We start from the raw sequence: 16,662 nt of genomic DNA, 5'->3' as shown, positions 1-16,662 counted from the left end.
AGTGTTTGTGATGACTTAGGCATGATGGTTTAGACAAAAATCAGCTGGGTATTTGCATGTCTAGGGTTGGCAGGTCAGTGCACACCAGGTGCTCGATCAAATGGCCGCAAGAAACTTCTTTTTTGAATTTTGCAAAGATTTTTGGTGGAGTTCATTCAAATAATATTTGAGACACAAAGGTGGTGGTGGGGTGCAAAATGAAGTTGATTTGCAAAAATCCAAATGTGGCACAATCTTGAATCTGTTTGAAAGTTGCTACTTTGCTTGATGATAAGAAGAGATTGAGAAAGAGTTTGCAGGGATGGTCTTGACCAAAGTTGTTCACCTTGATGGGGTCTTGGATGAGGTGCAAAGAGTTGGGAGGTTTTAGTTTAGAAAACTCTTAATCCAGGGGCTCAAAGTGAGTAACATGAGATAAATGGCAGTTTTGACCATTACCCCATGTGAGTGGGTTTTGCATTTGATTTTGATTTGATTCGAGTTTCTTTGATTCAAAAGTGTTTATTAAGTGTTTATTAACATTTCACAACCATTGGCACAAGTCAAATTGGCCTAGGTTAAAGGTTTGTAAAATTGGCCATAAGCACATACGTGAGGTGATGTGCATTTTTCTATTTTCTTCTTTTCTTTTCTTTAATCACATTCATGATGGTTTAGGGTTTTAGCACCTTTGATATGCATACCAACAATCATCATGGAAAAAAAAACAAAGGTTAAGTATGAGCACTATGCATAGCACAAGATTTAATAAAAGTTTTTGTTGGTTCTCAAATTTGAAGAATGGAAACCTCTTTTCTCATTGATTTGAAATTTGGGATGTTACAGAGGTACCCTGATGGTACCACCTTTGGGGAAGTGCTCACAGAGAGCATGGCGGTACCTTCATAGTACCTAAGCCAGTACAACGGCTTGAGTCACCAGAAATGGTGAAACGCGGTAGTACCGCTCTGGTACCGGCCATGCAAACATGGCGATACTCCTTGCCCTGGTACCGCAATGGTATCAGGCAGGGGTCGAGATCTTGCAGTAACCATGTAAGTACCTTGACGGTACCGGCACTGGTAGTAACATTTCAAGCTCCATGTGTAACTTACTTAAGGCATCTGCCAGACCCAATGCGGTAGTACCGCTCCCATATGCGGTAGTACCGGTTGTGCGGAAAATGTGGTTAACGGTTGGATTCGTGGACCCCTATAAAAGGGGGTCTTCTTCCCCAGCTCAACCCAAGTCCTTTCTCTCTTTCTCTCTCCTCCATTGTTGCTGAGCTCAAATCCTTGAGGATCTCCCCATCTAACCAATCATGCAAAAACTTTGAGGAGTGGTGGAGGAGACCCCGATCTATAGTTCCACCGAGAAAGATTTCACCAATCCCACCTAGTCCTTTGTGGATCTTGATGTTAGTGTTCCTCTTGTGGGATATTTTGAAGATGAGCTCCTATGAAGGCTAGCTTGGAGTTGTGCTAGCCCCATAGGGTGTTGGGAGCCTCCGTTGTTGTGGAGCTTGCCCCAACCTTGTGAACAACCACCTCCTCCAACAAACACCGCTAGCACAACGGCTACGTTGGATGACCTCAAGAAATTGGAACCATCCATCTTAAGCCAAATGAAGGCAATGTTGGTGGAGTTGGTTGCTCCAAAACCAAACCGCACCATAGATCCTAAGGCAAGTACACCGATGTTTCTCCGCCACTAGCTAATCTTTTCCCTCTTGTTGACTTTGTTCCCGAAAAGGCCAAAGCTCCTCAAGAGGAGAAGCTTGGGGAAACTGGTACTTCATCAAAAGGGAAGGATGATCCTCCGGCTGAGGGACATTTAGGGGGTAATCATGTGGTGCCTCCACCAAGTGATTACGCCGTAAATGTTTCAATTCCTATGCCTCATATAGTGTCTCAAGGTGCACCACCACTACTAGATTCTAATAGCTTTGAAAAATGGCAATTCTTAATATGTTCTCATGTGTGTAGCACTTCCACCGAGCTATGGCACATTGTTGAGGAAGGTTACTCACCACGTGATCCAAAGAACTTGACAAGAAGGGATGTGGTGGATGAAAAATTCAACGCCACCGCTATCCACATGATCCACATGGCCGTTTCACCCAAGGACCACGCTCACATCCGCACTCTTAAGACTGCCAAAGAAGCATGGGACAAGCTCTTCCTTGGAAATGAGAGCATCCAAAGCTCTCGTTTCGATGAAGTCAACAACATGGCGGGCAACTTCGTCATGATTGAAGGATAATCTTCCGAAGAGATGTACAGGCGCTTCACCGCTCTTGCCATGCAAATGCAAGATCTTGGAGCAACTTTTGTGGATGACCATTGGATAAGGAGAAAATTGTACAACCCTCTCCTCCCTTATGTGGAAGTCAAGTTGACCGCCATCCGCCAAAATGTATCATTCCACGCCAAGACATCCGATGAGGTCCTTAGCGAGATCATCGCTTTGGATATCTCAAAGAAGAATGCGGATGATCTCGTTGCACGTGCTCACAAAGCCCGCAAGCCAAACCTCGTGTTGAGGGTCAAGGAGCATGAAGCAAGTGAAAGTGATGAGGATCCCATTGAGTGGAGCCCATATAATCTCAAGACCAACTACCATGAGTACATGGCTCGCGCTGCCAAGAATTACTGGGATGGGAACAAGACTAAAAGCTCAAGACCTAGAGGAAGCTCAGGATACTCTCCTAGTGATTCTCCAAGAACTTTCTCCAAGATCCCAAGGGAAGGCCAAAAGGGGAGGACTTGTTACAATTGAGGAGACAAGAGTCACTTCGTCGCGGATTGTCCTTTCAAGAAGAGGGAGGCCAATGGTGGGAGGCTCGTCCGCAAGGACAAGTCCAAAACCTTCTCTAAGGGCTTCTCCAAGTTTTCCTCCAAGTCTCGTGACAACAAGGTCTCCTTCATCAAGAATCCTAAAGAATTCATCATCCATGAGGAGTACTCCTTCGATGAAGGTGGAGACCATGATGACAAGAGCTCGAATAAGGAGGATGAGGGAGTGGCCGTCATCACCATTTCCACTCCCTCCAACTCCCTCTTCGACTCTCCAAATGAGAACCTCGGCACCAACAACTCCTGTTGCCTTATGGCAAAGGTATCTTCGGAGGTATCATCCCCTTCCAAACCTACATCCTCATCTAATGCTTCAACTATTAATGATGCCACTAGCCTTGCTATTAAGCACGAGGTTGTGGGTTTGGATGCTTTCTCACAAAAATGCAAGGGGATACCACGACACATGTTGAGGCCTTCATGGCTCAACCTGGTGCGGCTAAAGATCTTCTTGAGGAGAAGGAGAGGCTTGAGAGGGAGGCGGCCGATGAGATTGCCTCTCTCACTCAAGCTCATGAGGAGGAACAAAACTTACGTATATCTCTTGAAGCAAGTGTTATAAATCTTGAAGTCTCTAACAATGCTATTATCTCCCACCTCACTAAGGATCGAGGTCATGCTCTCGCCTTGGTGGGTGCTCTCAAAAAGGAAAAGCTTTCTCTTGATGTTGACCACACCAAGTTACTTGAGGAATTGGAAACCCTTAACAAGGAATAAAAATCCTTGGAGAGTAAGTTTGCAATTCTCTCTAATTCAAGTTGTCAACCTCAAGGGGAAGCCCACAAGGAGAAATAAGTTGAAGTGCCTAAACTTTGTTGTGACGAGCTTGTAGACGAGATTTCCACCTTGAGAAGGCAAAATGCAACACTCTTGGAGGTTAACTCCCTCCAAGAAGAAGCCTTGGATGAGTACTATCGTTTTAGCAAGGAGAAGGTACTGTGTTGCAATCATGATGAAGATATTGCCGCTCTAGAGAAGACCAAGGCAAAGCTCTTGGAGTTGAATGGCATGCAAAATGAGTTGATGCAGCCCGACCTTCGGTCTTCACCGCATCATATGCTTCATCGCCAAGACGACTCGCAAAGGTGAATCTTCTCCTTTATGCGTGCCTACAATCGCCTATGTGGAACGATATACTACTTCATACTCCGTCATACCTTGATGATAGGAACTCGACGACAAGGACGGAGGGAAGAGAGGATGCCATGGAGACCCGAGGACGCAAGGCCGATGTCACGGAAGCATGGAAGAGAAGGAGGAAGAAGCGCTGGACGCTCCAGGCCGGAACTTCCGCCCGACACAGCCGGAACTTCCGCCCGACACAGCCGGAACTTCCGCCCAGACACTGTCAAGACCGAAGATGCTCGCACAGAAGAGCTGCGGCCGGAACTTCCGCCCCTGATGGCCGGAACTTCCGCCCAGGACCGGAACTTCCGCCCAGGACGGCCGGAACTTCCGCCCCATCGAACCTCAGCCAGATCTCAGCCCACTTTGGCTTGTAACTTACCCCTTCATCCCCTTACCTATAAATAGGCACCTACCCCCACCTTCATGAGGGAGAGATGATGTTTAGATGAATTGGCTTATGCCTCTATTATCCCTTTGTGGATTTGGGAAACCCCCACCTTAGGTTAATTCCTATTGTACCACCCGGGCTCCGATCGAATCCTATTGTATCTCTTTGGTGACTTCTACCAATCTTGATCTTTTGCTTGCACTTCTACCTATTTGGTCTTTTGCTTGCACTTCTATTGAGTTTGGTCTTTTCACCCTTCTAGATTCATAGGATCTTCGATTCGTCGATCTTTTGCGGGACTTCTACCGAAAGGTCTTTTCCTTGCAACTTCTATCGAGTTGGTGGTTCGGGCCAACGAGAACAAACCGATTATGTTGTGTGCGTGTGTTTGTATCGTGTTCTTCGCGTTCATCCACTTCCCCGCGAATCCCCCTCCGCAATCACACTCACCCGGGTCAAACCGTGAAGATTGGGCACACCCTCGAGCTTAGCCCGCATCATATGGTATCTGAGCAAAGGTCGCCACGGATTTAACCCTCCGATTCCGCCAATTTCGCCCAAAAAATTGCCCAAAAAAATTTTCCCCAAGAAATAGCTCGAATTTGGATCTCAGGATTTGTTGCGTTTTTGTGGTTTTGGTCCACAGATCTTGTGTCTTTGGTGTTGATCTATCAATCCCCAACTTTTTTCCGTCAAATTCCACCATTTGCCCCTCCAAATCCACGAGTTTTGGCTCAGTTTTCCGCCCCGTGTTGGTGCAGTTCGTCGGCCAGATCTAGATCTAATTTTTTTGGTATTTCCGGAACTTCCGGCGTCAGGCAGCGGAACTTCCGCCCAGGCCAGAAAATCTTCTTCTCGATCTGGTCAACGTCTCCTCCGCGCTGCCCGCCTGGCTCACCACCGCGCGCCCCGCACGCATCCGCTCCACTCCACCAACCGCCTCGCTCCGATCGTGCACGCCATCCACGGCCGGCCCCAGGCCCAGCAGCTCCCCAGGCCACGCACTCCCGCCCGGCCACGAAGCGCCACCACCAGGCCCACCCACCCCCGCGAGCCTTGCCTCCGCCTCGATCAGCTGCCGCTCGCCCGCCATCGATCCACGCGCGCCGCAAACCCCGCTCAGCGCCAACCACCAGCTCGCCCCGCGCCACCAACCGCTCGCGCAGCGCTCGCCCGCAACGGCCGCAGCAGGCCCTTCCCCTGCCCACCTCGCGCGACGCCCACGCCCACGAACGTCGCCACCAGCGCGCCTGCCCGCTCGCTGCCCCTGGCCTCCGCAGCTCTCCACACCCCACGCCACAATCAAGCCGCCGCGCAAGAGCCCAGCCCCGGCCGCCAGCTCCACGCCTTGTCCCAGCACGCGTTCCGCACGCCCACGCCACGAGCCAATCTCTCCTGCAGCAATCGCCCAGCTTGATTTCCAATTTCCAGTCGCCCAGTTTCCAAAGAGCAAATCACAGAAAATTAGCCCACCGGAACTTCCGGCGAATATCAGCGGTAGTTCCGCCCGGCCGGTACTTCCGGCCAACTACCGCCCCTACTTCCGGAAATAGCGATTTTGCTTCCTGGACAGGTTTACGTATTTCCGGAACAAGATCGGATATAGGCCGGAACTTCCGCCCTGTGCTATTTCCGTGTTCCAGTTTCGTCCAATTCTGATCCATCTTTTTGCCCCAAATTTTGACAACTTTTCGGCGTCCGTTTGACTCCAAATTTTAACATCAACCTTCATATACTCCACATAGTCCACCTCTAATTTTTGACGATTTTTGGAGCCCAACTTTTGACCGCTCGTTTTGACCCAACTTTTCGGGCATTGACTTAATTTGCTCGGTTTTCGATTTAGAGTGCATTGGTTGTCTATTCCGCTTCCGCGCCTACATCAACACCGCGACGACACCTTTGGCACCCCGGATTCCGGCGCAACTTCGACACCATCATCGACACCACCTCGATCATCGCAAGTTCGTGTGCTTGACACCGCCTAACATCAATAGGTATAACTTGCCCCACCCCTTGTAGCCCCGTTTCTTTCTTTGTGTACCTATCCCATTGAGAGTGGCTTTCCGAGTGTTGCGAAGCATTGCACAAGTGTCACGACCGTGAGAGGGTGTGTGTGCGCGTTGTGTTGAGCAAAGCTCCGAAGCAAGCTCGGTGAGAAAGATACACAAAAGAAGAAAAGTGTGACATATACATAGAAAAAAAGCTTCTAAGTATAGAGAAAAAAAAAGAAAAAAAAAAGAAATAGAAAAAGAGTGTGTGTCCACCGATACAAAGGAGTGCAAAGCTTGTAAGCACTAAGAGAAAAAAGAGAAGAGTGGCATTTGTGCAAATCTTGTTGCTTCTCGAATATACAACCAAGCTACGGTCTCTCTTGTGTTGGCACGACACCGAGCTAATAGTCTTCGTTAGGACCATCTTTGTTACTTGCTCACTTCCTTGGTCGCGCTAACCCCATTGTTCTTCCTTGTGTGTGTTTCCGTGTTTCCTTGACATAGATCACCGCTTTTGACATTTGACTTTGGATCTTACCCACATTTGACAATAGACATTTTCTTTGGTTCTTTTCGTTTGCTATCCACTTCCTCACCTACCACCATATAGAGTTCTTAGCCTTTTGCGTGTGCTTTGAGTGCGTGTGTGAGTACATATCGGTTATTCTCTAACTTGAACCATTTTCTCGATTTTGGTTTGCCTAGTTTTGACCTTTTGGTAGTTCTCCTTCCACCATATATACACCAATCCTAGAGACTAACATGTATAGTGAGGATGAGCCTACGGAGGACGACATGGAGTACTTTGAGGGTGATAGCTCCGCAAGCACCGCGGATATGGAGGACCATGTGGAGCTCGACACCGACAATAGCTCCGCATGCATTGGCGACGTGACCGACATCGAGCATCTCTACACCGACCATCACTCGCCAAGCATGGACAACATGGTGGACCACCACTCCGAGCTCGACTACAACATTGACGACATGGTGGAGCACTAACTCGACCACGACTACGACCACGCCGACATGGTGGAGCACTACCTCGACTACGACAACAACACCATGATGGAGCACCGCACCGAGCACTACCTCGACTACGACTACGACACCATGATGGAGCATAGCACCGAGCACTACCTCGAGCACGACATCGACACCATGGTGGAACCTAGCTTCGACTCCACCTTGAACAAGACCGGTGCCTACAAGTTCCCCGTCTTGGACAATGGAACTACATATGAAGATAGAGGACCTTCAAGACGGCGCAACCATGAGAGTACTTATGCACATGATCATCTACGTCGAGCTCATCCTAGGACACACCAAGAGCGCCCCCACCATGATCACCATCGACACTCTCCTCCGAGCTCAAGAAGGCGCCACAAGCAAAGTGCCAAGCCACATGAACCATCATCTAGGCATGCCGAGGATCGTCATCAACACACGTCACCTCATGTTCGCCATCGACCAACACCTCCCAAGGATCTTCGACGACACCCCCCAAGACATGGTGATGATGCAAGAAGACGAGAGCCTCGACATGAAGCGACCAAGGCTACAAAGAACAACAACACCAACCATATGGTGTCCACAAAGCCTAGCGCCACCACCGAAATGGCATCTCCAAGACCGCCTACACATGAGAAGATCTCCAATGGTGCAAGACAAGGCGCTACACCAACAAGCAAGATGGTGCCAAGTACAAAGAAAGAGGAACCACATATCATGGTGCTTCCTCCTCCTACCGCCACCACCATAATGGCACCTACAAGAAGCTCAAGCCCCAAGATGAAGACCATGGAGTCTACACATCAAGATGAAGGACGGTCTACACAACTTTATGCCAACATGACATTGCGTTGTCCACCAAGATCAAGTAGCTCCCAATGCTTTCGTTGCAAACAAGACGGTCATCTTTGGGAATGCCCCAATCTCCATTGTGATGTGTGCACATCCAACAAGCACATGACATGGGAATGCAACACACCACAAGCCCACAAGCTCTACTTCGCCCAATTGTATGCCGAAATCGCCAACAAGACACTTCAAGATACCATTGTCTTCAAAGAATGGTGCAAGGAAATGGACAAGACGACGGCTATGAAGACCACACTTCAAGATGGAGCATGAGAAGGCCAAGTCAAGGGTGACGTTGATTCGAGCCTAGCTCTCAACAACACCATAGCGCCATCAAATGGTGTCAACATGGGAGGCGATGGAGTTGAGAAGGTTGAGCATGGGATTTTCCCTTCAACCAAGGAGGCGAATGGAGTTGAGAATGGTGAGCATGGGATGATCCCTTCACCAATGGAGGCGCATGGAGATGAGAAAATCGAGCCTACTCCTATATGCTTGAATGATGAGATGGTACCAATCCCATGTGAGCATGAGAGCCACTTAGCCCACTTGAGTGTGAGTGATAGTGAGTTGAGTGACTCCCACCCCATATGTGAGTTTGAGTGCTTCCGTTTGGAGGATATGAGTGATACACCGAGTGAGTTGAGAGAGGTAGTTGATAGGTCCATGGAGGCCATTTCACATTCTAACAACTTAACCTCTACCTCTAGTGTGTTTTCGCATGTTACAATAGGTTCCATGGATGACGAGTTCCCGATCATGGAGAAGATGTACATGGTGCATGAAGATGATGATATCACACCATGCTTACAAGAAGTCAAAGATGTCGACCACATGGATCCTACTACTTCCACAACACCTACTTCAAATGAGTCGGACTACAAAGGTAACCACATAGGTGTTGATGATGCCATGATCCCACTAGTGGACATGATGACTTATGAGTGCATGCATGATCTTGATGATACAATTGCTATGTCATATGCTTCGTTCGTTCCTCCATGTGATGCTTTGCTTGATAACATTGTTGATCATGTGGATATGCTTGCTTGTGACAATATGATCATGCCATGCTATGAGTGTTTCAATAAAACTCCCATTGCATGCAACTTGTTGAACAATTTCTCTTTCCCATGTGTTTCTTGCAATGATGATGATGATGCTTGTGTTGTCACAACCTTGCCGAACAATTGCTCTTTCCCTAGGTTTGTCGACAACAATGATAAAACTTTGAACATGTTTTGTGAAAAATGCTTGCAATACTCTCCCATTAATGCAACCAAAATGTTGAATACTTTCTCTTTCCAATGCTTGGTTTGCAATAATGTTAATATGCTTGTAAATGAGATTGCCCCCATAGCTCTCTCAAATTTTGGAGACTTTGCCTATATCCATGATGAGCATGTTCATGTGTTTAACCCGCATATTCACCATATCTATTATGATGCTTTGCTTAACGCTAATGGTGATGTGCAAAACAAATGGACCATCATGATGGATGATGTGTTCATATACCATGCACACACGTTGTTTGCTTTGCCTATTGTGTGTGTAGGTACAAGAATGCCAATGTCAACCTCGATTGAGCACGAGTTGACAAAGAGAGCTCTTGAGAGCATAATACAAGTGAGTTCAAGATCGAACCCGGCTCTAATACCTTTTCCATGCTTTGCATTGAACATGCCGAACAATTTCTCTTTCTTATGGTTCTTTTGCAAGCATGATGATGTGATTCTTACCGTTGGTGTTGCCTCAACCAAGTTGACCAATTGCTCTTTCATTTGGTTTGGTGGAACACACGGTTGTGTAAATGTTTTCTTAGTGAACTTTTTGTATGATATGTCTTGTGTTACACCAAATATGAGGACCAATTTCTCTTTCCAATGGTTTGTGTGTACACATGTTGATGATATTTTGGACACTCTTCCGTATGTGTTTTTGCCGAACTCTCCACTTATTGCTTCAAGGATGTTGAACAATTTCTCTTTCCGATGCCTCGAGTGCAATAATGCACATGAGTTTCTACATGAGATGGACACCATGGTCATCTCACAAGTTGGAGTTTTTGTGTTCCCACATTTGGAAGATGTTCATATGGAGTTCTTACACATTGACCTTGCACATGCATTATTCTTGATAAATTTGTGTTGTGCTAACGGTGTTGTGAACATGAAAGGACATGTCATCGATGATGTGCTCCAATATCACACACAAACATATTTTGCTTGGTCTTTGTTGTGTGAAGGTACAAGTGACTTGTGGATCAGCGTCAACGAATGGGTTCAACCCCACACTTCGACTACACAAGATCTCTCCATGAGAGCACACCGACATCTTGCTAAGGTGACCTCCTTCTACTTACGCTCTCTTGCTAAACCCGTGGAACATTGGCTATGCTTTGAGTGTTGTTTGGCTTTTCTTGTGCTATTGATAGGGCTCTTGACAAGTGAACCAACATTCAAGCGTTCGTGTCATCTACCTCCTCTACACGTTCATGATGAGTTATCGTCGAGGACGACTCTTTTTCAAGTGGGGGGAGATGATACGGGGCGACCTTCGGTCTTCACCGCATCATGTGCTTCATCGCCAAGACGGCACGCAAAGGTGAATCTTCTCCTTTACGCGTGCCTCGTATCGCCTATTTGGGACGATATACTACTTCATACTCCGTCATATCTTGATGATAGGAACTGGACGACAAGTACGGAGGGAAGAGAGGATGCCATGGAGACCCGAGGACGCAAGGCCGATGTCACGGAAGCATGGAAGAGAAGGAGAAAGAGGAGTTGGACGCTCCAGGCCGGAACTTCCGCCCCTCATGGCCGGAACTTCCGCCCAGATTCCATCCAAGACTGAAGATGCTCGCACTGAAGAGCTGCGACCGGAACTTCCGCCCCTCATGGCCGGAACTTCCGCCCCTTAGGACCGGAACTTCCGCCCCCGACCGGAACTTCCGCCACTTAGGACCGGAACTTCCGCCCTATCGAACCTCAGCCAGATCTCAGCACCTTTTGGCTTGTAACTTACCCCTTCGGCCCCCTACCTATAAATAGGCACCTACCCCCACCTTCATGAGGGAGAGATGATGTTTAGATGAATTGGCTTATGCCTCTATTATCCCTTAGTGGATTTGGGAAACCCCCACCTTAGGTTAATTCCTATTGTACCACCCGGGCTCCGATCGAATCCTATTGTATCTCTTTGGTGACTTCTACCAATCTTGATCTTTTGCTTGCACTTCTACCTATTTGGTCTTTTGCTTGCACTTCTATTGAGTTTGGTCTTTTCACCCTTCTAGATTCATAGGATCTTCGATTCGTCGATCTTTTTGCGGGACTTCTACCGAAAGGTCTTTTCCTTGCAACTTCTATCGAGTTGGCGGTTCGGGCCAACGAGAACAAACCGATTGTGTTGTGTGCGTGTGTTTGTATCGTGTTCTTCGCGTTCATCCACTTCCCCGCGAACCCCCCTCCGCAATCACACTCGCCCGGGTCAAACCGTGAAGATTGGGCACACCCTCGGGCTTAGCCCGCATCAACACGTAGACATCAAGCACTTTTCTGGCGCCGTTGCTGGGGAATGAATCAAGACACTCCATCAAGCACGTCAACCGCCATCAAACCTCCCACGTCAACCACGCGCCAGTTGTGGACATCACCCCCTATATGTGGTGTTCCGGCGGCGCCCACGGTGCTCTTCGGCTTGGCTTCAGGTTGTGCAGCCCGCTACGTGGTGGCAGCTTGAGGTTGGCCAGATGGTTTCTGCAAGAAGTCGAGCGTTTCAGGCTACGGGGCGGGGCGCGTACGGCGGCTCTCGTGGGTCGCAATGCGGCGAATGTAGTGGATGGTTTGTGCCGGTCCTTGTTGGGCGGGCGCGAGGTCTTGGGACTCTTCGCTGGGCGAAAGCTCTGTCTTGGCGGCCGGCCAGGACCGACGACGGTGACGCCCGTGGGCGCTGCATCCTTCTTGAAGGCGTCGTCGAAGCGGGTGTTTCTTGATCTCCGACCGGGCTCTCCGGGGGAAACCCTAGATCCCTCGTGGGATCGGGCGTGGGCGGCACTCTTGTGTCACTTTGCCTCTTGGGGCCTCGCTTTGGATGTCCACCGGAAATAGGGACTTGTGGAGTGTTTTGGTGGTTCGGCGAAGGCGGGTTCGTCTTCGGCCAGGCGGGGCGCGGCCTTGGAGCAGGCGTGGTAGTTGGAGCAGTGGCGTCGGTCTTTCGCCTCCGCCTGTTGTGTTGAGGTATGGTTGTGACCTGGTTGGTCGTCGACCCGTGTGGAGCGCAGCCTCGGGGCTGGCGTGTGGTGTCGTGTTGTAACGATTTTTCGGCCATTTTTTCTCATAAACGTGCCAACTCTCTTTTCTCCTATATCAATGAAAGGCAAAGCTTTTGCCTCGTTTCAAAAAAAAGGAGTAATTTACCCAGCATTTATTTATCAGTATGCTCCACCATGAATCACTGGAGATCTGTTGAGATGATCCAACAATAAATAAAATATATCCAACAACACTATAGTCTAAGAAAATATTTATATGTAGAAACCTGAAACAATTAAATATGGTAGCATACTTGTATACATCAAAGATTTTTTACTCCCTGACGGTTCAGATAATGAAAAATAGTGCCCACAATACATACCTTAGAATCTTGTTTTGCTCCAGATCGTATTGAGATTTTACTACGGTAAAATTTCCATGATGAGCTGCTGTGGACTGGCCGATAAGATTTCACACGTGCGCACTTGTCTATGCACAGTCGCTCGAGACTTGCATGGAGCCGTAAGACATCGTGCTTCCGAGCTATTCATTCAGAAGTGTAATCAGCATGTAGACCCGACATAGCTTGCTTGAGTTGATCCGTGTGAAATAAGAGCCTGGTGGTACTACCATTGATGACTTAGTTCTGATTAGGATCTCTACATCTTTACAGATCTCTCACGTCTGGATTTACTGCCTCACACTTCGCTTTCTCTCCGCTGCTGCAACCGGTTGAGGATCTGGATACATCGTACGCACGCAACTTGGGCATGGTGTTGGATCGCAGATTCAATTTGTAGCTCCATGCAAGCCTCCAGCGACTGTGGATATTGAGATATCTATGATACAATCGAAGTCTTTAAGTCAGGCCGGGGATGTTGATGCATCGCATGCGCGGAGCTCGGGCATGGTTTTGGATAGCAGATTTGCAACTCCATGGAAGCATCGTGAAACTATCCATGTTGATCGATCTGTGATATCGATGCAGTCGGTTATTTTAAGTCGGGATATGATGAATCTATCTGTTATAGTGTGGATGTCTCCTCCTGTTTATTATGGTTGTATATTACGTGGGGGAAATCTAATCCGTTTGTTTTGCAATGCTTAATCTCCACCATTGGTTGTCTTGTACTTTAATAATATAATAGATTTGTGATTTGATGATATGTGTGTGCTTACTTATTTTATAATCTCATGTGGCAATATATTATAAGGCAAGAAAGCAAAAGGAGAAATAAATCCAAAGGCAGGCTTGGTATATTACTTATTACATATATACTCCGTACAATCAAAGGGTAGCACTGCTGAGGCGCCATACCCAGTATGAGCTCTCTTTCATATCATTCTTTCTATACCTTTGTTAGATCGGCCGGACGCACAACGCCTGCCACTACGTGTCAAGGAGAGCACATAATCTTCCAATAGACCACAATACCTGATGAATTCAGCGGTCAGTTTGAACGATATTTTCGATGGAGTTGGACTGTAAACTCGTCTCCACGTGTGTGATCAAAAAATAACCGAATACCAACCTCAGCTGCGGTCGTGTTATGTCTGCTGCTTGGAGTTGCCATCGATCCGAGCCTGATGGTAACAGCAGAGATTGTCAAAGGCTATGGTTGCTGTCGCCCATAGTTCAATAACATCCAAACATCACTTCCAATGTTTTCCTCTGGTTTTTATCCAGATAATTTATGATGCATGGTACGTAATATGCGCTCCAAACAGCGCCTTATGGAATTGAACTTTGAACTTGTGTACGACACTGCTTTGTCGTAGTATATGTCCGTTTCAGATCCTTGCCCCCTACTATTTAATTTGTGGATTTTAGACATCGCTGGTACTCGCCACATCGATATTACCATACAGATCGTCTGGTACGACAGTAAACTCACGGCACCTTGTGTGTTTGTAAGATTCGTTGGCGCGATATTGCCGAAGATCATCTGCCGACTGCCAATGCTTGCCTGTTGGTACGCGTGCTGGAGGCCCTTTCTATCAGGTTGTTGAATTACTTCGCCGAGAAACGTAGGATCACATCCATTGATTCTTTCTCCTACTTAGATTTGGCGCTGCACCCAAAAATTTCTCAACATACTGAGAATTCTCACGACAGAGTTTGACCGAGCAGAGGCGAGGCACCGCGGCAGACTCGGGTAGCAGCAAGCAGAAAATGAGGAGGTTTTGTGCGCGAGCGGCACCGGGGACGAAGAGAATACGCTGCAGGAGGGAAGGCGGGGGTCTAGCTCTAATAATGCGTGATGATGGAGGTGTCGTGCTACAGCCTAACTCACCCGGCGGTATTATTTTCGGCGTAGATGCATTTTTTCCTACCCTAACGTGGACGATCCATATTAGTCATTCTTTTCTACGTAAAATCTTCACCATTGGTTGTTTGTTGTTTTAATAATATAATAGATATATATATATATATATATATATATATATATATATATATATATATATATATATATATATATATATATATATATATCTACCTTGATAGCTTGATGTAATGCTTAACTTTGTAGTTGCACCACGATCAAGAAAAACGAGGGGCCCAACAGTAGGGAAAATGTTCGTAGCTAAGCTTGCTGGGATGGAATCAAGATTTCGCCTTTCATCTATCGTAGGTGGCAGAAGGCCACTGGACCCAGAAGAATCTTGTAAATTAGCATCGGATGTAGGAATTTTCGTCAGGAATGAAATTCCTATCTTCCCAACATGGAAAGAGCACGTAGACACCTCTGCGCATTTTGAAAAATTAGTGCACAGGTTACACGTAAGTCATCTTTCTCTTGGTAATGTTACTCATACTAGTATACCACATTGGCACGTCCCGTTCCTTCTAGCTTGTTGTTGGCTCTATGTATATCGCACCAACGGTTTATATTGTTGTGAACAGTTAAGGTTCGAGTTCGATGAGGACCAAGAGGAAGTAAAGCATGTTCTCAACAGTCTATTCTCAGACTGTCTGCGCCAGTATCGCAGCAGGCTAAAGAAGAAATACTTCACTGGAAAGATTACTGGGAGTGTTCCAACTAGATCTCCTCTTAAGCAAATGACTGACAAATAGTGGGGAGATCTTGTGAAGCACTGGTCTGATCCAAAGAATATGGTATGATTTGTAAGACTGAGACCATATCACATCTTGGATTCTTATTTATAGCAGTGTCTCACCAGTCTCCTTTTTGTAGAATTTGGCTAAACAGAATCAGAAAAACCGTGGTAAACTACTTTTACCTAGCCGTACGGGATCTCGTAACCTTATAGTGCACATTCGGCAAAAAGTAAGGACATGTTGTTTTATACTGCTATTTAGAATTTTTTTTAGTAAAAGATCATGCAGAGTATATACACTAGTGTGCAGCTTATATTATGATCCTCCATTTCAACCACGTTATTCGATTTATAAATGGTAGTACTAAAATGCAGATGTTACATAATGCAAGTAAAAGGGAACCAAATAAAGAGATGACTCTGACAGAGATTTTTGAAGCATGCCAGAAGAACAAACTTGAAGTGATTGGAGAAGTCGCACAGAGTGTTCTTGTAAGTCTTCTCTAAGATTGAAATTTTGTGACGACTCACATCCCAACTTGTAGGAGTAGTAAAGTACATGTCAATATGATATTATAGATGTTTATTAAAATTCATGTGATGTGAATCAGACATGCCAAACTGTAGGAATAAAAGTAGGTCATACACATGATAAATCTACTATCAGCAAGTTTCTCTGTAGTAACTATCATGTTTACACATGTGTACGAACTGAATTTTTTGCAGATAGATATGAAATTAGAGATGGCAAAACCCGGTAAAAACGGTCTGGAAAAAACCGATGAAGAATGTGTGAAGGCATTTTCCATGGCAATAAAAAAGAAAGGCATTGCCAAAAACACTTTCTTACGGAATGCTGGACCGCTGAAGTGCAAGTCCATGTCCAAGTCAAAGTATTTGCATGCTCAAGTTCTAGAGGAGCAACTCCAAGTAGAACGAGCTGCATCGACCTGCGCTAAGACTAGAAGTCGACAATTTTAGAACGATAGCAGCACAGAAGGAGGCCCTACTGGAGCAGGTTAGGAATGCTAGTAAGTAGTAAGAAGAGTATCTGCTAGATAATTGGAGATGAACGGGGACAGTGACAGGTCAGTACCTTGGTCTTGTAAAATGGTTCCTTAGTCTGAGCATATTTCGTAGGT

At 46.7% G+C, this 16,662-nt stretch overlaps 1 long non-coding RNA gene across 1 annotated transcript; it reads left to right on the top strand.

The window, feature by feature from the left end:
* The first annotated feature begins 15,304 nt into the window (after nt 1-15,304).
* On the top strand, nt 15,305-16,362 carry LOC124682669. The gene is made up of 4 exons (XR_006996368.1): nt 15,305-15,578; nt 15,658-15,750; nt 15,896-16,012; nt 16,247-16,362. It is a non-coding gene; the product is annotated as an uncharacterized LOC124682669 (long non-coding RNA).
* The last annotated feature ends 300 nt before the right edge of the window (nt 16,363-16,662 follow it).

This window comes from Lolium rigidum, chromosome 1, assembly GCF_022539505.1.
Source record: "Lolium rigidum isolate FL_2022 chromosome 1, APGP_CSIRO_Lrig_0.1, whole genome shotgun sequence".
In the NCBI taxonomy this organism is placed as follows: domain Eukaryota; kingdom Viridiplantae; phylum Streptophyta; class Magnoliopsida; order Poales; family Poaceae; genus Lolium; species Lolium rigidum.
The sequence above is the reverse complement of the archived record's forward strand: the minus strand, read 5'-3'. Positions and strand labels throughout refer to the sequence as shown.